This window comes from Heptranchias perlo, chromosome 17, assembly GCF_035084215.1.
Source record: "Heptranchias perlo isolate sHepPer1 chromosome 17, sHepPer1.hap1, whole genome shotgun sequence".
Classification (NCBI taxonomy): domain Eukaryota; kingdom Metazoa; phylum Chordata; class Chondrichthyes; order Hexanchiformes; family Hexanchidae; genus Heptranchias; species Heptranchias perlo.
The window spans coordinates 59,995,049-60,019,641 of record NC_090341.1 but is presented as its reverse complement, the minus strand read 5'-3'; the positions used below and the strand labels follow the sequence as shown (position 1 = coordinate 60,019,641).

At 46.0% G+C, this 24,593-nt stretch overlaps 1 protein-coding gene across 8 annotated transcripts in view; it reads right to left on the bottom strand.

Annotated features, from left to right (window-relative positions):
• Positions 1-5,842: 5,842 nt before the first annotated feature.
• The window catches only part of LOC137334338 (methyl-CpG-binding domain protein 4-like), a 120,186-nt gene continuing 101,435 nt past the window's right edge, over positions 5,843-24,593 (bottom strand). For 4 of the 8 annotated variants that reach the window (XM_067999038.1, XM_067999042.1, XM_067999041.1 and 1 more), the window contains one exon: positions 5,843-14,187. The gene's annotated coding sequence lies outside the window, so the exon portion shown is untranslated. The remainder of the gene's footprint in view (positions 14,188-24,593) is intronic. The other 4 variants (XM_067999044.1, XM_067999043.1, XM_067999045.1 and 1 more) reach the window with 4 other exon arrangements.

Sequence of the window (24,593 nt, the reverse complement as noted above, 5' to 3'; positions counted from 1 at the left end):
AATGTTAGGCTATGTCCCCGAGTCCTAGTGTTCAAGTCTAGGAGACCTCCAAAAACAGGTACAAGTGCATCAGCAGCCAGAAGCAATAATCCAGCCACTAACCTGTAAATCCTGCACGGTCCCTTTAAATAGCGCTGGTGGGGGGGGGTCCTCCAGGCACTCTGAGACACGTTCAGATGGTCGGGGTTAAGATTGTGCGTTGAGTTGAGCGTTAAGTCCCAAAATGGTGCCTATCAGTTTAAATCAGTGTTTGACACTGATTGTATCCATTTTGTCCTGACTTTACATGCTTCCACCGTTCTTTATCTGCACCTGCGCTAACTCCTATACCAAGATGGCGTCCGGTGCACATCACAGTGGAAACGTCCATGCGCAGCCAAGATGCCATCTTGGATGTCGGAGAGGCCGGGTAGCGCCGAAACAATGGGTGCTACACGGCCCAATTTAGCGCTCAAGGTGTTCAGGAAAGATAGGGAAGAAAAGAAGCGGGGGTGGGCGGCAGTATTGATTAAGGAGAATATTGCAGTGCTGGAGAGAGGATGTCCTGGAGGGGTCAAGGACAGAATCTATTTGGTTTGAGTTAAGAATCAATAGAGGTGCCATTACACTACTGGGTGTATTCGATAGGCCACCAACAAGCGAGAAAGATATAGAGGAGTAAATTTTCAGGGAAATTACAGAGAGGTGCAAAAGCTATAGAGTAGTGATAATGGGGGATTTCAACTATCCTAATATAGACTGGGATAACAATAATTAAAGAGGTAAAGAGGGGGAGGAATTTTTGAAATCTGTTCAGGAGAACTTTCTTGACCAGTACATTTCCGGCCCAACGAGGAAGGAGGCATTGCTGGACTTAGTTCCAGGGAATGAGGTGGAGTAAGTGTTAGTGGGAGAGCATTTAGGGAACAGCGATCATAGTATCATAGGACACGGACCACTCTAAAGTAAAAATACTCAATTGGAGGAGGGCCAATTTCAATGGGATGAGAACAGATCTGGCCCGGGTAAATTGGAATCAAAGATTGGCAGGGAAAACTGTAATTGAACAGTGGGCGGCCTTTAAAGAGGAGATGGTTCGGGTACAGTCTAGGTACATTCCCACGAGGGGGAAAGGTAGGGCAACTAAAACCAGAGCTCCCTGGATGACAAAAGAGATAGTGAGTAAGATGAAATGGAAAAAAGGGGCGTATGACAGATGTCAGGTTGATGACACAAGTGAGAACCAGGCTGAATATAGAAAGTTCAGAGGGGAAGTGAAAAAGGAAATAAGAGGGGCAAAGAGAGAGTCTGAGAATGGACTGGCGGCCAACATAAAAGGGAATCCAAAACTCTTCTACAGGCATGTAAACAGTAAAATGGCAGTAAGAAGAGGGGTGGGGCCAATTAGGGACCATAAAGGAGGCAGAGGGGACGGCCGAGGTACTAAATGAGTACTCTGCACCTGTCTTTACCAAGGAAGATGCTGCCAGATCTCAGTAAAGGAAGATATAGTTGAGATACTGGATGGACTAAAAATTGATAAAGAAGGACTAGAAAGGCTGGCTGTACTTAAAGTAGATAAGTCACCTGGTCCGGATGGGATGCATCCTAGGTTGCTGAGGGAATTAAGGGTGGAAATTGCGGAGGTCCTGGCCATAATCTTCCAAACATTCTTAGATACGGGGGGTGGTACCAAAGGACTGGAGAATGGCAAATGTTACACCCTTGTTCAAAAAAGTGTGTAAGGATAAACCCAGCAACTATAGGCCAGTCAGTTTAACCTCAGTGGTGGAGAAACTTTTAGAAACGATAATCCGGGACAGAATTTACAGTCACTTGGACGAGTGTGGATTGATTAGGGAAAGCCAGCACGGATTTGTTAAAGCAAATCGTGTTTAACTAACCTGTTAGAGGTAACAGAGAGGGTAGATGAGGGCAATGCAGTTGATGTGGTGTATATGGATTTTCAAAAGGTGTTTGATAAAGTGCCGCACGGTAGGCTTATCATCAAGATTGCGGCCCATGGAATAAAGGGAGCAGTAGCAACATGGATACAGAATTGGCTAAGGGACAGGAAACAGAGATTAGTGGTGAACGGTTGTTTTTCAGATTGGAGGGAGGTGTACAGTGGTGTTCCCCAGGGGTCGGTGCTGGGACCACTGCTTTGCTTAATATATATTAATGACTTGGACTTGAGTGTACAGGGCACAATTTCCAAGTTTGCAGATGACACAAAACTTGGAAGGGTAGTAAACAGTGAGGAGGATAGTGATAGACTTCAAGAGGATATAGACAGGCTGGTGGAATGGGCGTTCATGTGGCAGATGAAATTTAACGCAGAAAAATGCAAAGTGATACATTTCGGTATGAAGAACGAGGAGAGGCAATATAAACTAGAGGGCACAACTCTAAAAGGGGTACAGGAACAGAGAGATCTGGGGGTATCTGTGCACAAATTGTTGAGAAAGTGGTTAAAAAAGCGTACGAGATCCTGGGCTTTATAAATAGAGGCATAGAGTACAAAAGCGAGGAAGTCATGATGAACCTTTATAAAACACTGGTCCGGCCACAACTGGAGTATTATGTCCAGTTCTGGGCATCGCACTTTAGGAAAGATGTGAAGGCCTTAAAAAGTGTGCAAAAGAGATTTATTCGAGTGTTCCAGTGATGAGGGATTTTAGTTACGTGGATAAACTGGAGAAGCTGGGATTGTTCTCCTTGGAACACAGACAGTTGCGAGGAGATTTGATCGAGGTATTTAAAATCATGAAGGGTCTGGTCAGAGTAGATAGAGGGAAACTGTTCCCATTGGCGGAAGGTCATAGATTGAAGGTGATTGGCAAAAGAACCAAAGGTGACATGAGGAAAAACCTTTTTACGCAATGAGTGGTTATGATCTGGAATACACTGCCCGAGGGGGTGGTGGAGGCAGATTCAATCATGGCCTTCAAAAGGGAACTGGATAAGGACTGGAAAGAAAAAAATCTGCAGGGTTAAAGGGATAGGGTGGGGGAGTGGGACTAGCTGGATTGCTCTTGCACAGAGCCGGCTCGGACTCGATGGGCCAAATGGCCTCCTTCCATGCTGCTACCTTTCTATGATTCTACAATGTTGCCAAAAAGAGTAGTAAGCTTGAGGATTGGTGGGGGGGGGGTTTACAAATCAGCAAAGGATAAGCAAGAAATTGATAAAGAGGGAGAAAATTGAATATGAGAGTAAACGTGCAAGAAATGTAAAAACAGATTGTAAGAGCTTCGACAAGTATATAAAAAGGAAGAGATTAGCGAAAGTAAATGGGGGTCCCTTAGAGGCTGAGACAGGTGAAATTATAATGGAGAACAAGGAAATGACAGAGACATTAAACAAATATTTTGTATCTGTCTTCACAGTAGAAGACACAAAAAGCATATCAGAAACAGTGGGGAACCAAGGGGTAAATGAGAGTGAGGAACTTAAAGTGATTGATTAGAAAAAATAATGGGATTAAAAGCCAACAAATCCCCTGGACCTGATGGCCTACATCCTAGGATTCTAAAAGAGGTGGCAGCAGAGATAGTGGATGATTGGTTATGATCTTCCAGAATTCTCTAGATTCTAGAACAGTCCCTATGGATTGGAAGGTAGCAAATGTAACCCCGCTATTCAAGAAAGGAGGGAGAGAGAAAACAGGGAACAGGCCAGTTAGCCTGACATCAATGGGAGGGAAAATGCTGGAATCCATTATTAAGGAAGTGGTAACAGGGCACTTAGAAAATCATAATATGATTAGGCAGAGTCAACATGGTTTTATGAAAGGGAAATTGTGTTTGACAAATCCATTAAGAGTTTTTTGAGGATGTAACTAGCAGGGTAGATAAAGGGGAACCAGTGGATGTAGTATATTTGGATTATCAAAAGGCATTTGATTAAGTGCCACACAAGAGGTTGTTACACAAGATTAGGGCTCATGAGGTAATACATTAGCATGGATAAAGGATTGGTTAACAGACAGAAAACAGAGAGTAGGAATAAACGGGTCATTTTCAGGTTGGCAGGCTGTAACTAGTCGGGTACCGCAGGAATCAGTGCTTGAGCCTCAGCTATTTACAATCTATATCAATGACTTAGGTGAAGGGACCGAGTGTAATGTATCCAAGTTTGCTGACAATACAAAGCTAGGTGGGAAAGTAAGCTGTGAGGAGGACACAAAGAGTCTGCACAGGTTAAGTGAGTGGGCAGGAACATAGCAGATGGAGTATAATGTGGGGAAATGTGAGGTTATTCACTTTGGTAGCAAAAATAGAAAAACAGAATATTTTTTAAATGGTGAGAAACTATGAAATGTTGGTGTTCAGAGGGATTTGGTTGTCCTTGTACATGAAACACAGAAAGTTAGCACGCAGGTACAGCAAGCAATTAGGAAGGAAAATGGTATGTTGGCCTTTAATGCAAGAGGGTTGGAGTACAAGAGTAGGGAGGTCTTGCTGCAATTGTACAGGGCTTTGGTGAGACCACACCTGGAGTACTGTGTACAGTTTTGGTCTCCTTATCTAAGGAAGGATATACTTGCCTTAGAGGCGGTGCAACAAAGGTTCACTAGATTGATTCCTGGGATGAGAGGGTTGTCCTATGTCGAGAGATTGAGTAGAATGGGCCTATGGGCCGATACTCCTTGGAGTTTAGAAGAATGAGAGGTGATCTCATTGAAACATATATGATTCTAAGCAGGCTTGACAGGGTAGATGCTGAGAGGCTGTTTCCTCTGGCTGGAGAGTCTAGAACTAGAGGACATAGTTTCAGGATAAGGGGTTGGACATTTAGGACTGAGATGAGGGGGAATTTCTTCACTCAGAGGGTCGTGAATATTTGGAATTCTCTATCCCAGTTTGCTGTAGATGCTCAGTCGTTCAGCATATTCAAGACTGGGATTGATAGAGTTTTGGACTCTAAGGAATCAAGGGGTATGGGGATCGGGCGTGAAAGTTGAGTTGAGGTCGAAGATCAGCCATGATCTTACTGAATGGCTGAGCAGGCTCGAGGGGCCGAATGGGCCTGCTCCTGCTCCTATTTCTTATGATCCATAGAGACTAGGAAAGCCCATGTTCTGTTCTGAGTTATTTGATCTCAGTCAGCACAGCAGTTAGGTTGCATTTGTGTCCCTGGGCTAGTGAGTGGAGACAATCAGATGGAGTTCCCAGTGCTGATCACTCAGCAGTGATTCCTGTTGGATGGGGTATGTGTGTGAATGTTGAGTGAGAACTGGAGCAGGCTCGGGTGCAATGCTCTCCATAGTTGAATGAGCTTCCAACGCTCACTGTCTTAACTGATATGAAGACTGGCCACTTGGGTAGAGTTGGTAGTGTCTGTGGAGTTGGAATAAATGGGATTGTGTTTACACAGTCCCCTGACTGAATGGAGATCTGTACTGGGTCGGAGGGCACTCTACCCCGTGTAGTTTCTCACCTGGATCTTTTCCATCTGTTGTGCAGATTAGATAAGACAGGTCGGAGGGCACTCTACACATTACATCACAACTGTGCAAGAAGGAAAACACAGAAGGGGAAATTTTAGGAATTCATGCTCCCAGTGCAGAACTGTGGGAGACAGAGTGTGTCAGGAATTCAAGAGCAGAGGGCATTTGCCCTGTGCAATTTAGCGACTATTAATTTTTACAGACAGAAAACCATGCACTCCCATCATACAAGTTCTGTGCCAACAGCACAAGTTCATAAAAGAGCCCTCAGAACATCACAGTACTATTCACCAACGATAGGTCAATTGCTCATGGAATTCACTTGTCCCATCACAGCAGAAAATGACTTTCAGGAAATATGTTTCTTGTGTCTGAAAAGCATCATTACACACAGCAATTTGTGGATTCTAATTTCTGTGTTGCATTGTGATATTTAATAGCAAGTTTCACAGCAATTCACTGTTGTTTTAAGATCTAAAAAAACTAGTTACAACAGTTTTTTTATTTATTTCAGAACACAAAAAGAAATGCAAAATACCATTTTCAAACAAGCCATTTTCTCCGAGCATCATTAGCACCTTCGATCCTGGGGCCACCCCTCCACCTTTAGTCCCATTAGGCACATGTGGAGCAGGTGTAGCGTCTGTGCTGTTGGTCAACAGCAAATGCCAAAGCAGCATAGGGTGTGGAAATGTTCTTCTGGAGGTAGGAAAAATGAAGTTGAACAGAACATTGAATTTGCTCTTAGATCAGATTCCAAGGAGTCAATCCTGTCAGGGAAGTCTTTGATACTATATTGTGATAGATCCTTCAGGAACATCCTATAGTTCAGGAGGGGTCCACTAAATACTCTCAATCACTCTGCACACATTATCCAACCCCACCAATGGGTGGCCAAGACCTGGGTAAATCTGTATATCCCGATGGCCTCTTTGCTCTTTTCATCAAGGTGCACTAGTAAGCTGACCAGGCTCAAGAGACAAGGTTCTGAAAAGTAATTTCCACTCCTGACTAAGTCTCTGAACAGAATAAATGCTGCAGACCACACTTTATCAGACTCCACCTCAAAAAAGCCCAATCCTTATTAGTACCTTTGTATTAGGTAGGAAAGGTATGATTGCATTTGCATCCAATTGATGAATGAGTTTCAAAACAATGGCATCACCTCTAGCTCTAAATTATTGTGAATCTCCATGATTTCCATCCCAGCAATCATTGCACACAGCAGCTTTAAAAAATACTTTTCAATTAGGTCGGGAATTCCAATTGTAATGTTACCCAGGTGCTGAATGGAAAGCAACTGGACAAACAGAAGAATCAGCCATACGTGTATGCAGATATTGGTATGTACGTGAGGGCCAGGTGTGAGCCCACTGAAGGCAGAAGACTCCTGTGTATCAAATCGGGCAGTTTGAGCCGTGCTGCAATACAAATCAGGCAAGACCCAGAGTACTTGGCCAAGATTCCTCCCAGCGGAGCGCAGATACAGGCGGGAACGGATCTGGGAGTGATCGCAGGACTCGGAGCGCCCCTAAAAGCCTAAACTCGAAGGTCCACCTTCACTCGGAGCGGAGCTCCAGGCCGGAGCGGACCTGAGAGAGAGCGCAGGACTCGGAGTGCCACCAAAGGCCCAGGAGTGCCACTAAAGGCCCTGGCCTGAAGGCCCACCTCCACTCGGAGCAGAGCTCTAGGCTGAAGCGGACCCGGGAGAGAGCGCAGGAGTTGGAGCGCCACTAAAGGCCCTCTCTCGCTAGGCCCACCTAAACACTCCCTCTCTCGCTGGGCCCACCGACACACTCCCTCTCTCGCTAGGCCCACCTAAACACTCCCTCTCTCGCTGGGCCCACCGACACACTCCCTCTCTCGCTGGGCCCACCGACACACTCCCTCTCTCGCTGGGCCCACCTAAACACTCCCTCTCTCGCTGGGCCCACCGACACACTCCCTCTCTCGCTGGGCCCACCGACACACTCCTTCTCTCGCTGGGCCCACCGACACACTCCCTCTCTCGCTGGGCCCACCGACACACTCCCTCTCTCGCTGGGCCCACCGACACACTCCCTCTCTCGCTGGGCCCACTGACACACTCCCTCTCTCGCTGGGCCCACCTAAACACTCCCTCTCTCGCTGGGCCCACCGACACACTCCCTCTCTCGCTGGGCCCACCGACACACTCCCTCTCTCGCTGGGCCCACTGACACACTCCCTCTCTCGCTGGGCCCACCTACACACTCCCTCTCTCGCTGGGCCCACCTAAACACTCCCTCTCTCGCTGGGCCCACCGACACACTCCCTCTCTCGCTGGGCCCACCGACACACTCCCTCTCTCGCTGGGCCCACTGACACACTCCCTCTCTCGCTGGGCCCACCTACACACTCCCTCTCTCGCTGGGCCCACCTACACACTCCCTCTCTCGCTGGGCCCACCTACACACTCCCTCTCTCGCTGGGCCCACCTACACACTCCCTCTCTCGCTGGGCCCACTGACACACTCCCTCTCTCGCTGGGCCCACCTAAACACTCCCTCTCTCGCTGGGCCCACCTACACACTCCCTCTCTCGCTGGGCCCACCGACACACTCCCTCTCTCGCTGGGCCCACCTACACACTCCCTCTCTCGCTGGGCCCACCGACACACTCCCTCTCTCGCTGGGCCCACCGACACACTCCCTCTCTCGCTGGGCCCACCGACACACTCCCTCTCTCGCTGGGCCCACTGACACACTCCCTCTCTCGCTGGGCCCACCTACACACTCCCTCTCTCGCTGGGCCCACCGACACACTCCCTCTCTCGCTGGGCCCACCTACACACTCCCTCTCTCGCTGGGCCCACCTACACACTCCCTCTCTCGCTGGGCCCACTGACACACTCCCTCTCTCGCTGGGCCCACCTAAACACTCCCTCTCTCGCTGGGCCCACCGACACACTCCCTCTCTCGCTGGGCCCACCGACACACTCCCTCTCTCGCTGGGCCCACCGACACACTCCCTCTCTCGCTGGGCCCACCGACACACTCCCTCTCTCGCTGGGCCCACCTAAACACTCCCTCTCTCTCTCTCTGAGCCTACCTACACTCTCTCTCTCTGAGCCTACCTACACACTCTCTCTTTCTCTCTCTGAGCCTACCTACACACTCTCTCTTTCTCTCTCTGAGCCTACCTACACTCTCTCTCTCTGAGCCTACCTACACTCTCTCTCTCTCTCTCTCTGAGCCTACCTACACTCTCTCTCTCTCTGAGCCTACCTACACTCTCTCTCTCTCTCTGAGCCTACCTACACACTCTCTCTCTCTCTGAGCCTACCTACACTCTCTCTCTCTCTGAGCCCACCTACACACACTCTCTCTCTCTGAGCATATTTACACTCTCTCTCTCTGAGCCTACCTACACTCTCTCTCTCTCTGAGCCCACCTACACACACTCTCTCTCTCTGAGCATATTTACACTCTCTCTCTCTGAGCCTACCTACACTCTCTCTCTCTCTGAGCCCACCTACACACACTCTCTCTCTCTGAGCATATTTACACTCTCTCTCTCTGAGCCTACCTACACACTCTCTCTCTGAGCCTACCTACACTCTCTCTCTCGCTGAGCCTACCTACACTCTCTCTCTCTCTGAGCCTACCTACACTCTCTCTCTGAGCCTACCTACACACTCTTTATTTATATGGACTTCCAGAAGGCATTTGATAAGGTCCCACATAAGAGACTGTTAGCTAAGATAGAAGCCCATGGAATCGAGGGAAAAGTACGGACTTGGTTAGGAAGTTGGCTGAGCGAAAGGCGACAGAGAGTAGGGATAATGGGTAGGTACTCACATTGGCAGGATGTGACTAGTGGAGTCCCGCAGGGATCTGTCTTGGGGCCTCAATTATTCACAATATTTATTAACGACTTAGATGAAGGCATAGAAAGTCTCATATCTAAGTTTGCCGATGACACAAAGATTGGTGGCATTGTTAGCAGTGTAGATGAAAACATAAAATTACAAAGCGATATTGATAGATTAGGTGAATGGGCAAAACTGTGGCAAATGGGATACAATGCAGACAAATGTGAGGTCATCCACTTTGGAACAAAAAAGGATAGAACAGGGCACTTTCTAAATGGTAAAAAGTTAAAAACAGTGGGCGTCCAAAGGGACTTAGGGGTTCAGGTACATAGATCATTGAAGTGTCATGAACAGGTGCAGAAAATAATCAATAAGGCTAATGGAATGCTGGCCTTTGTATCTAGAGGACTGGAGTACAAGGGGGCAGAAGTTATGCTGCAGCTATACAAAACCCTGGTTAGACCACACCTGGAGTACTGTGAGCAGTTCTGGGCACCGCACCTTTGGAAGGACATATTGGCCTTGGAGGGAGTGCAGCGTAGGTTTACTAGAATGATACCCGGACTTCAAGGGTTAAGTTACGAGGAGAGATTACACAAATTGGGGTTGTATTCTCTGGAGTTTAGGAGTTTAAGGGGTGATCTGATCGAAGTTTATAAGATATTAAGGGGAACAGATAGGGTGGATAGAGAGAAACTATTTCCGCTGGTTGGGGATTCTAGGAGTAGGGGGCACAGTCTAAAAATTAGAGCCAGACCTTTCAGGAGTGAGATTAGAAAACATTTCTACACACAAAGGGTGGTAGAAGTTTGGAACTCTCTTCCGCAAACGGCAATTGATGCGAGCTCAATTGCTAAATTTAAATCTGAGATAGATAGCTTTTTGGCAACCAAAGGTATTAAGGGATATGGGCCAAAGGCAGGTATATGGAGCTAGATCACAGATCAGCCTTGATCTTATCAAATGGTTGGGCAGGCTCGAGGGGCTGAATGGCCTACTCCTGGTCCTATGTTGCTTGTGGTATTTGTGGATCCATCATCTGATCCCTATTCCCACATGAGTCAGCACATGGCCATCATCGTCTCCACACAATAAACGCCAACATTTTTGCTTTGTGGTGTTCCATTCTGAGCTGGGCTTTCTCTCTGCTTTCTTTCGTCATTGGGAAGAAAATAATAAGGGAAGTGGAGACTGATGCAGAAGCTGAAATGAACTAGCTGGGAGCTGAACGTCTGCAGATGAAGGGATGCAGGTGAGTGAAGCGACCAGGTTAGTTCAGAACTGACAACAGTGGACTGAATTCATTGGGCCCCATAGTCGTTGCTGAGCTGACAGACAGGAATTTAGTAATATTGTTTGTTTACGGCCTCCACAGCCTCAGGCTTTGTCAACGTCTCCAGTCAGCACATATAACAGCCAGGGGTTCAGGAATTGAATCTTCTGTCACACCCTCATTGATGAGAGAGTCTTACCTTTCCTCAATTGGTAACACTTTGTTGTGATTATCCAGCGGGTATTTAATTGAACTTGTATCCAATTTGGTCTCCTCCACCAGTGATTTCCACACGCCAATGGTGCACTCGCTCAAAGGAAGAGGGGATTGAGGAGCCAGGACCCTACTGTCAGCATAGTCTGTGCAGTCAGAATGGTTACGGTATTTAGAATTGAATGCTTCACTCTGTGTGGAGTGATTAACTGGAGTTAATCCTGAGTGTCTCTGGGCCCTGATCCCAAAGTGCAGTACTACGTCTTTTAATAATAATTTACATGACCAGAGTGACTGCACTGGAATAGCCTGGGTGTTGGTCAGCCTTGATGAGCTTATTAGTCAGCTCGTATGGGTAAACGCTTTAAAGTGACACCTGCAATCTCAGAGCACGTCTGAAAATGGACTGAGCTGTCAGTGTTGTATTAGGCGACAGTCTTGGCTCAGTGGTAGCCTCTCATCTCTGAGTCAGAAGGGTGTGGGTTCAAGTCCCATTCCAGACACTTGAGCACATAATCCAGGCTGATACTCCAGTGTATTACTGAGGGAGTGCCGCACTATCGGAGGTGCCGTCTTTTGGATAAGACGTTAAACTGAGGCCCCATCTGCCCTCTGAGGTGGATGTAAAAGGTCCCATGGCACTATTCCAAGAACACAGGAGATACCCCGGTGTCCTGGCCAATATTTATCCCTCAAGCAGTATCACTAAAAAACAGATTATCTGGTCATTTATATCATTGTTGTTTGTGGGAGCTTGCTGTGAACAAATTGACAGCCGGGTTTCCTACATTACAACAGTGACTACACTTCATAAGTAATTCATTGGCTGTGAAGCGCTTTGGGACGTCCGAGGTTGTGAAAGGCGCTATATAAATGCAAGTCTTTCTTTCGAACTGTTCTTTGATTGTTTGCAGTCTCTATCTGCTCACATTCCAATCGACATTAAGCCTTCCTAACGCAGCTGGCTGTAAAGCAATATATACAAATTCTCCACAGCTATCTGCCATCTTGTAAGCAATGGGTGTGTGCATTGTGGCACCAGCTATCCAATCAGAGCCACCGAGTTATGAAACACTGCTAGATTCCAGTAGTAAGTTTTCAGCAGCTGTGGTGTGCTCTCTCTCTCTCTCTCACATTCATAGCCCTTTGGTGATGTTATCCAGTCTTCAATGTGCTTCAATAAAGACCATCAGAGAAGGCCCGAAGTAAAATTTGTTTCAGGAGACATTCCGAACCAGATGTTGTTTCAGTGTAGTCTCTCACTTTTATATCGCTATTTGTATCTTTCTGGTCCTTCCCTGATTCTAGTTACTTAACGAACACGCTGTTGAAGCGGGTTTTCATTCATTCTGAGGTGTCAGCTTCCTTTGGCTGAGGATACAGGTGTACATGATGTGTGTAGGCATTCACTGCAGGCTGTCAAACAGAACTCCACAGCAGCTCTGTTGGCTCAGCCTTGCTAAGTTCCTGCATATACATCAGCAGTTCTGTATTCTGATGGAACTGAAAGTAAGTCTGGCCACTGGACTGGATGGATCTGGCCATCACAGTCAGTCTTTAGCAGGCTCAACTTTAATGTAGTGAGCTTCCATGTCACATTTATCTTCTGTCAAATTGTACTGATTGGAAAATAACAACTGGCAGACTGTGAGCCTCTATTTTGAACAGAACAAGATCCTCAGGTACATTTAGTCTCATGTACCATAATGCAGAACCAGTGTGCTGAGCTTCATTCACATCCAAATCAAAACTTGTCTTCAACAAGGTCAAAGCAACTTCTACTGTTCTTAAAATACATTTGTCAGTGAAATTCTCCAAGCAACTGAGAATCTCACCAAAATGCTCCCTGGCACACAAACAACTCCAACACCTACATCCTCCTTCCCAAAAGTCCCATTGTGAACAGTCAGTAGCCTTTAATGAAGTTCCTCCATTATGTTCCTGCTGTACATCTGACACAGCACTATACCAAGAGACTTCTATAGAAGGCCCATCTTATGTGGGTAACTATAGTAGGTGGAGATCGGTCTGTTCATTTCCTCACTGAGCTGGCACATCCATTCCATATCGTCAATTATCTCCAAAGTTTTGAAACAAAAGCAGCCAGTTTCCCTTCCCCTTCTCATTGGGTCAGAAATTCCTTTGAGTTCGCTGCTAAACAATGAATTAATAGAGGAAGCCCCTTTTTCCCAAACCCTCACTGTTGTGGGTGATATACAGGTTTATGACTTGCAGTAACCTCAGCCTCCTCCGTTATGGGCGACAAAACGCAATCAGAAGTCGTGTCAGCAGCACGAGGTTCAGTAAGATTTACCTTTTTATTGTATTAAGAAAAATCTTTTCAATCTCAGTTTGCAGATCCTCTTTCTAAAGTTTGGCAAACAATGCTGCTACGGTGTTGGTGCAATCGATCATGCTCACACACTGCAGTGAGAATGGCCTGAGTGTATCTTATACCATCTACCGCTATTGTCCAGAAGCATTGGTTTCATAGCTGTTCCTTCTGTCAATCTGAACCATCTTCCTGTCTCGCTCTGAAGAGACAGCGATGATGAGGTGCTTCAGCACAGTTAGTGTTCCCGCTCTCATTTGTTGACTGTTCTCCACTAGCCGCGGTAGATGGAATTTGATCAGCAGGTTTGTGTCAACTTGGCCAGAACTGTAAAACAGCAGAGACTTTCATTTTGTTTCTTTGCAGATAAATTTCAGAGCCACTGGTTTGTCACTTTGGTTGTGGGTGTCCTTGATAACCATTTCCAATCTCTGCTATATTATAGCACACTGCAGCATGATATGGTGCTAGAGATAAATACAGCAGGTCATTAACACCCAGTTCTGGGTGATGATTTCTCAATTCATCTAAGGTGCTTGGCGTTTGCTGATGAGCATTTTGGGTCTTCAGCCATGTCCATCAGAGGCACGGACAATCTTTCTGCTGTACGGTCCATTTTTGATGTGCCTGTGGGCAGCTTGGCTTCAAAGGACAGGTATATATTTTTTTCTGATGGAGGTTATTGCTCTGGAACTCAAGCTTTGAACATTTGAATGTTTCATAAATGCTTCTGCCGTGTTTGTTTTTTGCTGTAATTCCAATTCTTATTATTCCATCTGTAAAATGGCTCACTTTTAACTCCTTAAGTTCTGTGGCTAATGTTCAATTTCTTTTTTTGGTTTACCCACAGTCTGAGATCCCACCAGCTGTGGTGGGTGACTCTCTAGTAGTTATTTTTCCTGATGTTTAACACAGTTGCTTGCCAGTTTTAAATCCAGTGCCAAGTGATCTTCACAGACTTTGATGAATTTGAAGAACTCTCACAAGCTGAAATACAGTGTACCTTTAACCATCAGCCTTTGCTTCTTTGCCCCTGGGTTGACATGGTTCAGTGTGACGTCATGTGATGCGGTCCTTGGATTGTGGGCCCGTGCCGGCGCTGCCACCTGTTTGAGGGTGGGTGGAATAAACCATAAACATGAGATATATCATCAAATTGGAAACTGGCTGCCAGTTTCCAGTGTACAGTTGCTTCTTACTAATGAAGACACCACAATATCAGGCTTTCTAAATACACAAAATATGTAGAAAATGGCTGTATATTTTTACCAAAATTCCCTAAAATGAGGCCCCCAAAAATCCATGCTGTGGTTTAAGACCGTCCCTCTGCAAATAGTGCTGCCAAATCTGCAGAAGTTGAGGGTTAGCTCATTTGTAATATTCACCGGCAGACCAAGAGCACAACTCACGAGCGTAACACTGGGAGTAGGGGAGGAGTAAGGAAACTTGTTGCTGCGGGCTTTAAAACCCGTTACTTTTTCCTCTCGAGCTGTGGATGGCAGTATTTATTGCCATCCTGAGTTGCTCGAAGGGTATGAAGAGTCAACCATGTGGTGTGGGGCTGGTCACATCCAGGTCAAACCAGGGAGGGTGGCAGTTTCACATCTGTAAAGGACATTAGTTGGGTTTTTACAATGATCCAGGAACTTTCATGCTTATTTTCTGGCGCTTGCCAACAAATGACCGGATTTTTCAATTCCGCAACTTTTCATAGTGGAATATGAACCCATGAGCTACTGTTGTACAGTACAGTACTGTAACCACTAGGATACCGTACTTTATAAAGTCTACTAGCACCTTATGGTGGCTACAGATTACTGGAGACACAGCAGATAAGTGGTGTGTGTTTTCTCATCTGGCTTCTATCAGAATGTTCAACTGCAGTGATTTCTTACCAAAGGATTTAGTGTTTTCTTAAGACTTCGTAATGGCTTCTACCTCATAGTCTGGTGGCTCGCAAAGATGACCCCAGGAAAGTGGTGGCTGAAGGGGTTAACCCAGAATTTTACTGATGCTGATCTGCCGATCCTCCTTGATGAGTACAGATAGAGGAGAGCCCACTTGCCATCGAAAGCAATCACCAGTATTCGCCATATGAAGGGAAGTGCAGTGGTGGCTCAGTGACCTCAAACATGGCCATCTGCAGGAGTGGGCAGAGCCAGGGACTCCCTACCGTGGGTGTGTGAGATCTTGGCCCTCAAGGGAGCCTTTGAAGGGTCAGCGCAGGTACTGGCTGGCCCAGTAATGGCTATGGGTCCAACCTGGGAATCCAGGTCAGAATTGAGGCCTGCATTCCCTAAGTGGAGGTAAGTGCGTTTTATTTAATTCTTTTAAAGCAGGCACTTTTCTGCTTTAAAGGGGTGGGGGGGTGGGGCACTTGGAAACTTCCAGGGTTGGGGATCACCAACCTTCCCGGACTGCCTGAGCTTCAATCTCCTGGACTTCCACAAGAACAAAGCTAGGTGGCAAAGTAAGCTGTGAGGAGGACACAAAGAGTCTGCAAAGAGATAGAGACAGGTTAAGTGGTGGGCAAGAAGGTGGCAGATACAAATGAGAGGATAGTCACTTTGGTATGAAGAATAGAAAAACAGAATATTTCATAAATGGTGAGAAACTATGAAATGTTGGTGTTCAGAGAGACTTGGGTGTCCTGGTACAAGAAACACAAAAAGTTAGTGTGCAGGTACAGCAAACAATTAGGAAAGCAAATGGCATGTTAGCCTTTATTGCAAGGGGGGTTGGAGTACAAGAGTAAGGAAGTCTTACTACAATTGTACAGGGCTTTAGTGAGATCTCACCTGGAGTACTGTGTGCAGTTTTGGTCTCCTTTTTTAAGGAAGGATATACTTGCGTACCCCTTATATATGCCTACTCCTGCTCCTATTTATGTTCTTATCCTCAGTGACCTCCATGGAAAATCTGACTCAGTTATCTCCAAAGCCTCTCCAATCCTCAGCAATCTCCTCATGCTCCTTGATTCAATGACCTTCCCAGATTTCCTCATCCTCAGCCACCTGGGCAGCCTCTTTAACCCAATGACCTTCCGAAATTCCCTTGCTCTCAGAGACCTTATCAGCCTTCCTGATCCTCAGAGCTCTTGCAAGCCTTCCTGAAAATACGACCTCTTCAGACTTACAGCCTCCTTGACCCTTAGTGGCTTCCCTAGACTCCCCAAGCATCAGCTACCTACCCAGACTCCAAGTAGGCTCCTTGACTAGCCTCCAAAAGGCCGAGGCCTCCCTCGGCTCCCGATACTTAACGACCTCGCCAACGTCCCTGAAACAGTGACCTCTCCAGCCTTCCTGATCTCAGGGGCACCCCTAGTCACTCTGTCTCAGGAACCCCATGAGCCTTCCAAACTCTGCAACCTCAGAATGCTCCCCATTCCTCAGCAACATCTTCAGAAGTCTCCTCAATTCTCAACAACCTCCCCAGACTGCCTGACCCCCATCAATCTCCTACTCCCTGACATTCAGTGACCTCCCTATGTTTCCATTCATCAGCAGCTATCTCAGAATCCCTGATTTAGTGACAATCCCCAGCCTCCTCAACTCACACTGACCTCCCCAAACCTCCAGACTGTTGACAACCTCCCTGGACTCTGTTACTCTCAGCTACTCCAGAGGCTCCTATAACCCTGGATCCTTCCACAGCCACCCTGACCCATCTCCCAACCTATCAAAAATCCCCAGGTATGAAACAGCACAGTTAGATATAGAATAAAAGACTAGATATACAGTAGACAGTCATATCAAACCCTCCCAGAGCAGGTACAGCACGGGTTAGATACAGAGTAAAGGCACCTCTACACTGTCCAATCAAACACTCCCAGGGCAGGTACAGCATGGGTTAGATACAGAGTAAAGGCACCTCTACACTGTCCCATCAAACACTCCCAGGGCAGGTACAGCACGGGGTTAGATACAGAGTAAAGCTCCCTCTGCACTGTCCCATCAAACACTCCCAGGGCAGGTACAGCACGGGTTAGATACAGAGTAAAGCTCCCTCTACACTGTCCCATCAAACACTCCCAGGGCAGGTACAGCACGGGGTTAGATACAGAGTAAAGCTCCCTCTGCACTGTCCCATCAAACACTCCCAGGGCAGGTACAGCACGGGGTTAGATACAGAGTAAAGCTCCCTCTACACTGTCCCATCAAACACTCCCAGGGCAGGTACAGCACGAGTTAGATACAGAGTAAAGCTCCCTCTGCACTGTCCCATCAAACACTCCCAGGGCAGGTACAGCATGGATATACGAGCAAGAGAGAGAGCAAGAGAGAGCTTGACTTTCCTCTCTTGACTTGCCACCTATCCTTGAGTGGATTCAGGGCAGTATTTTGCCTCTCTTGCCGCCTCCCAAAATGAAACCCTGTAGAAGAGACATTTGGTGATGTTAGGCATCTGCCGACAGAGGTGGGGGGAGGGCGAAGGTCACTGTCACAAATTACTTCCTAGTTTTCTATTGAACATTCCTTTTCTTTTTTTTTCACTTTCTGGAACCTGCCGGTTTCAGCAATGGTGCTGATGCATAATATTTTTCCACCATCATTACTGACAGGAAATATCAGTGTTTCCATTAAGGATTCCACTTCTCTGAAGGGAGGCCCGGCTGATCCAGCAACGTTGGTGGTGCCTGGCCCCATCTGCAGGTACCTTTGCCTCCACGTGAGACATTTTGATAAGGTAAATAAGAACATACAAAATTGACAGGCAAGAAAAAACCAGCTGGCCCATCAAGCCTGCCCCACACCTCATAATGGCTGGAGCATCATAACTAGACCCCCCTCCGCAGCAATGTAATCTCCTGGTACAGGCAAAAAAACAGAAAAATAAGGGACAACTATTTCCACTGATCAGTGAGTCAGTAACTAACCAGAGGGCAGCGTTTTAAAGATGATCACCAAAAGTACAAAGGGAGAGGTTAGCAGAATTTTTTTTAATAGTAAGGGGATTATTTGGGCACAATGCCCTGCCAGGAACAGTGGAGGAAGCAGAATCCATATTAGCTTTTAAAAGGGAAGTGACTAAACATTTGAAAAAGAAAAAATTAAAAAGGTATGGGGTTAAGTGGATAAATCTTTCAAAGAGCCACCACAGGTGTGATGGACCAAATATTGCAAAATTCGTAAGGCCTGAAACGCCAGAGGTTCTCCAGGTCGAACTTCAGCAGGTGACTGGCAGAACTCCCGGACAAACCGCGTTTTCAGATCTTGACGCCATGTGTGCACGGGTTCCTCTGGTCTCCGGCCGAAGTTACAATGGGAGGTTGGGAGAACCCCTTCAGAATTTTAGGGCCTATGATTCTTAGAGCCACACGGTCACATCAGGACCTCCTGGCTCAGCAATGCTTGAAAAGGCTGCAGTTCTCTTGTGAGCCAATAACAGAGTTGTGCCACCTGCTTACCCCGGACGCAGCCTCTGCCAGAAGGAATGTCGGCAGTAGTAGAAGTCATTGTGGTGCGAAACTCCCAATTCCACTGCTTCCATTCAGGCAACATCAGCCAATTGGCTGTCCGCCAATGCATTGCTGGTACAAGCAGCTCCATTTATCTCCTTTCCTATGAACCTTGGACATCAATATGAGCGGGCTGCCAACTTTTATAGATTGGCTGGATTTCCCAAGATACAATTGATTATACTCACCACCAGACATGTCCCTTTTAGGAACATTATAAACTTCCAAGCAGGAAAAGTTTCATTTGCTCAATTTCCAATTGGTGTCCAAAGACAAGCACCACATGATACATGTGAATGCTCACTATCCAGGAAGCTGCTATAATTCTTTTATATTAAAACATACAATCCAACCACTATTCAAAGGTGAAAGGAGCTCATCCAAAATTCTGCTGTTCGCATCCTAACTCGCACCAAGTCCCGTTCTCCCATCACCCCTGTGCTCGCTGACCGACATTGCCTCCCGATCCGGGAAGCCTCAAATTTAAAATTCTCATCCTTGTTTTCAAATCTCTCCATGGCCTCACCCCTCCCTATCTCTGTAACCTCCTCCAGCCCTACAACCCTCCGAGATCTCTGCGCTCCTCCAATTCTTGCCTCTTGCGCATCCCCGATTTTAATTGCTCCACAATTGGCGACTATGCCTTCAGCTGTCTAGGCCCTAAGCTCTGGAATTCCCTCCCGAAACCTCTCTGCCTCTCTCTCCTCCTTTAAGACACTCCTTAAACCTACCTCTTAGACCAAGCTTTTGGTCACCTGTCCTAGTATCTCCTTATGTGGCTTGGTGTCAAATTTTGTTTGATAATCGCTCCTGTAAAGCACCTTGTGACGTTTTACTATGTTAAAGAAGCTATATAAATGCAAGTTGTTGTAGTAATCAAGAGGACCCTCTACAGCAGAGGCTGAGGAAATTGGTTTAGAACCCGCAGACTCCCAAGGAGCACTGATACAAAGAGATTCATGATGCCATCAGAATTCTCATTGAACCGACACTGGTATTTTGAAGGTGTTTGGATAAATCTAAGGAGGCACTCCAGCCAGGGCATCTCGCAATGTTGTGGTTTGCACACTACCACTTTGCCAAGGACTGATTAATGCCTTGGTGGAGGAAAAAGAATGGGACAAGGTTCGGCAGGTTCAGCTGGCAACCTAGGCCCTGATCGTGGAAGAGATCGCACTGGAGAACCCGTCCCCAGCTGCCAGACATCTATAGAGGTGGCTTGTGAGGGAAATCCTTCAGTGATATCCAATCATTCATATGCTGACATGCCTCCACAACTACCAACGCTCTCATTTCAAGTTACCAGAATATATCTGAAATGGGAATGTCAGCATTTGAATGATTCAGTACATGGGCCAAGGTTCTCACTGCACCTCACGTACATTTCTAATAAGTTGTAAATAGGGTTTTAGCCCAGTGTAGCTAAGGAGAATGCAAACATGAAGCACATTCTTTCATTGCATTGTTAGAAGGTGTGACTGTCTCCTATTACCTTGGCGAGCTTAGTGTTGTCACCAAACCTTTTCCAGCACTGAATTGCTGTGCAGGGGTTGATTGCCAGGGCCAACTCCACTGTGCTTGACCACTCCACTGGCTGGTTTCTTTGCCTCGGTACCAAGCAACTGTTCCCTCCGTTTCCCAGAGGTGAGTTTCCAACAGTCAACAATAATAACGCTGAGAGGCTGCCCTGATTAGAACAATAATCGCAACTCAGGAAAAGAGGACAGGGTCAGATTGGGGTCAAACCATTAGGTAGAAGTGCTGCCTCAATGCACCTCTGGCAGGAAACATTACCGTGGAGCAAAATCCAGGCCAACATGCCCTTGGGATGCTACTTTCTTTCTCAAAAATTGCTAATTGTTTTAAAAGTTTCACAGTCTGCATCCAAGAGTAGGCGCATCAGATCTGTTAAGTGGTCCAGTCTCGTGGGCGACTCCACTCCAGGTACATTGTATACAACAACTGGAAATCAGACCAGTCAACACATCATTCGGGATTCAAAAGGTGTTTGATAAAGTGCTGCACAATAGGCTTGTCATCAAGATTGAAGCCCATGGAATAAAGGGGGCAGTAGCAGCATGGATATAAAATTGGCGAAGTAACAGGAAGCAGAGAGTAGTGGTAAACGGTTGTTTTTCAGACTGGAGGAAGGTGTACAGTGGTGTTCTCCAGGGGTCAGTACTAGGAACACTACTTTTCTTGATATAGATTAATGACTTGGACTTGGGTGTACAGGGCACAATTTCAAAATTTGCAGATGACACAAAACTTGGAAGTATAGTGAACCGTGAGGAGGATAGTGATAGACATCAAGAGGACAGGCTGGTGGAATGGACGGACATGTGGTAGATAAATGCAAAGTGATACATTTCGGTAGGAAGAACGGGGAGAGGCAATATAAACTAAAGGGCACAATTTTAAAAGAGGTACAGGAAGAGAGAGATCTGGGGGTATATGTGCACAAATCGTTGAAGGTGGCAGGGCAGGTTGAGAAAGCAGTTAAAAAAAATACTGGGATCCTGGGCTTTATAAATAGAGGCATAGAGTACAAAAGTAAGGAAATCATGATGAACCTTTATAAAACAATGGTTCGACCACAACTGGAGGATTGTGTCCAGTTCCTGGCACTGCACTTTAGGAAAGATGTGAAGGCCTTAGAGAGGGTGCAGAAAAGATTTTCTGGAATGATTCCAGGGATGAGGGACTTTAGTTATGTGGATAGACTGGAGAAGCTGGGGTTGTTCTCCTTGGTCGAGGTATTCAAAATCCTGAAGGGTCTAGACAGAGTAGATAGAGAGAAACTGTTCCCATTGGCAGAATGGTCCACAACCAGAGGACATAGATTTATGGAGATTAGCAAAAGAAACAAAGGTGACATGAGGAAAAAACTTTTTTACACAGCGAGTGGTTAGGATCTGGAATGCACTGCCAAGGGGTGGTAGTTGAGTCAGATTCAATTGTGGCTTTCAAAAGGGAACTTGATAAAGACTTGAAAGGAAAAAAATGTCAGGGCTACAGGGATAGGGCAGGGGATTAGGACTAGCTGGATTGGTCTTGCATAGAGCCGGCACGGATTCAATGGGCCGAATGGCTTCCTTCCTTGCTGTAACCCTTCTACGATTCTATTCTTCGACCTGCTGGCAGAATGTACACCTGAAGTCAGGCCCAGTGTGCTAAATCCTTGGCTTCTGACAAAAATGGTCACCTCACGCAATCTTCTATAATTAATACGGAATGTAGTACGCACATCCCCCAGTGGCTTTGGGACTGCGACCACGGTTCTCTGCAGCCGAGAACGAGAGTTCAGAAGGCTGTGTTGCCTGCCCGTTGCCAAGGTTTGAGACATCTGCTTTGGGCTGGAGAGGAACTTGCAGTGGGAGGGGGAAGATCCAGTTGTCGTGGCCCATGTAGGTACCAACAACATAGGTAGGACGAGGGAAGAGGATCTGCTTAGGGAGCATGAGCAGCTAGGGGCTAAATTAAAAAGCAGAACCTCAAAGATAATAATCTCTGGATTATTACCTGAGCCACGAGCAAATTGGCATAGGGTAAATAAGATTAGAGAGTTAAATTCGTGGCTCAAAGATTGGTATGGGAGAAATGGGTTTGATTCATGGGGCACTGGCACCAGTACTGGGGAAAGTAGTAGCTGTACCGTTGGGACGGTCTTCATCTGAACCGTGCTGGGGCGAATCGTATAACTAGGGCAGTAGAGAAGGCTCTAAATTAAATAATGGGGGCGAGTGATCAAGTAAGGGAAGATGTGATAAATTAAAGAAAGAAGACAAGGCAAGAGAGCAAGGTAGCAATAAGGGAAATGATAATCAGAGAGTGGCAGGAGGGGACATGCAAATTTAACAGTGTGCCAGCAGATAAGGCTAGAGGTTGCAAAAATAGTAAAAAGACAGCACTAAAGGCTTTGTATCTGAATGCGCGTATCATTGGTAACAAAATGGTTGAATTGACAGCTCAAATAGAAATAAATATGTACGATCTGATAGCCATTACAGAGACATGGCTGCAAGATGACAAAGGCTGGAATCTGAATATTCAAGGGTACTTGACATTTCAGAAGGACTGGAAGCTGGGAAAAGGTGGAGGGGTAGCTCTGTTAATTAAGGATGACATGAGTATAATAGAGAGAAATAACCTCAATTCTAAAGAGCAAGATGTATAATCAGTTTGGGCAGTGATAAGACATAGTCAAGGCAAGAAGTCACCAATGGAGTAGTTTATAGGCCCCCTCACAGTAACCACACCATAGGGCAGGTATACAGGAAGGAATAATGGGGGCTTGTGAGAAAGGAACAGCGATAATCATGGGTGACTTTAATCTACATATAGATTGGAAGAATCTGATTGGCAAAGGTAGCCTGGAAGATGAGTTCAGAGAGTGCTTTCAGGACAGTTTCTTAGAGCAGCATGTTCTAGAACCAACCAGAGGGCAGGATATTCTAGATCTGGTAATGTGTAATGAGACGGGATTAATTAATGACCTCATTGTAAAGGAGCCTCTAGGTAGCAGTGATCACAATATGATTGAATTTCGCATTCAGTTTGAGGGAGAGAAGAGTAAGTCTAAGATTAGTGTTTTAAACTTAAATAAGGGCAATTATGAGGGCATGAAGACAGAACTGGCTAAAGTGAATTGGGAACTTAGGTTAAGGGATAGGTCAGTAGAGATGCAGTGGCAGACATTTAATGAGATATTTCATAACACTCAGCAAAGATACATTCAAGTGAGAAAGAAAGACTCTAGGGGAAGGATGTACCATCCGTGGCTAACCAAGGAAGTTAAAGATAGTATCAAATTGGGAAAAAAAGCATTCATAGAATCATAGAAGTTTACAACATGGAAACAGGCCCTTCGGCCCAACATGTCCATGTCGCCCAGTTTATACCACTAAGCTAGTCCCAACTGCCTGCACTTGGCCCATATCCCTCTATACCCATGTAACTGTCCAAATGCTTTTTAAAAGACAAAATTGTACCCGCCTCTACTACTGCCTCTGGCAGCTCGTTCCAGACACTCACCACCCTTTGAGTGAAAAAATTGCCCCTCTGGATCCTTTTGTATCTCTCCCCTCTCACCTTAAATCTATGTCCCCTCGTTATAGACTCCCCTACCTTTGGGAAAAGATTTTGACTATCTACCTTATTTATGCCCCTCATTATTTTATAGACTTCTATAAGATCACCCCTAAACCTCCTACTCTCCAGGGAAAAAAGTCCCAGTCTATCTAACCTCTCCCTATAAGTCAAACCATCAAGTCCCGGTAGCATCCTAGTAAATCTTTTCTGCACTCTTTCTAGTTTAATAATATCCTTTCCATAATAGGGTGACCAGAACTGTACACAGTATTCCAAGTGTGGCCTTACTAATGTCTTGTACAACTTCAACAAGACATCCCAACTCCTGTATTCAATGTTCTGGCCAATGAAACCAAGCATGCCGAATGCCTTCTTCATCACCCTATCCACCTGTGACTCCACTTTCAAGGAGCTATGAACCTGTACTCCTAGATCTCTTTGTTCTATAACTCTCCCCAACGCCCTACCATTAACGGAGTAGGTCCTGGCAATTCCGCAAAGATTAGTGGCAGGTCAGAAGATTGGACAGAATATAAAAAACAGCAAAGCATGAGTAAAAAAATATTGAGGGAGAAATTGGAGTATGAGAGAAATATAAAAACAGATAGTAAGAGTTTCTACAGGTATTTAAAAAGGAAAAAAGTAAGTAAAGTGAGCATTGGCCCTCTAGAGAGAGAGTCTGGGGAATTAATAATGGAGAATAAGGAAATGGTGGATGAATTGAACAGATATTTTGCATCCGTCTTCACTGTAGAGGATACAAATAACATGCCAGAAATAATTGTGAATCACGAGAGAATGCGGGAAAGTGGGATTAGGCTGGGTGGCTCATTTCTCAGCCGGCGTGGATACGATGCGACGAATGGCCTCCTTCTGTGCCATAAATTTTCTACGATTCCATGATTCTATGAAGAGGTGAAAGGGAGGGAGGAACTTAAAACGTTTACAATCACCAGGGAAAGG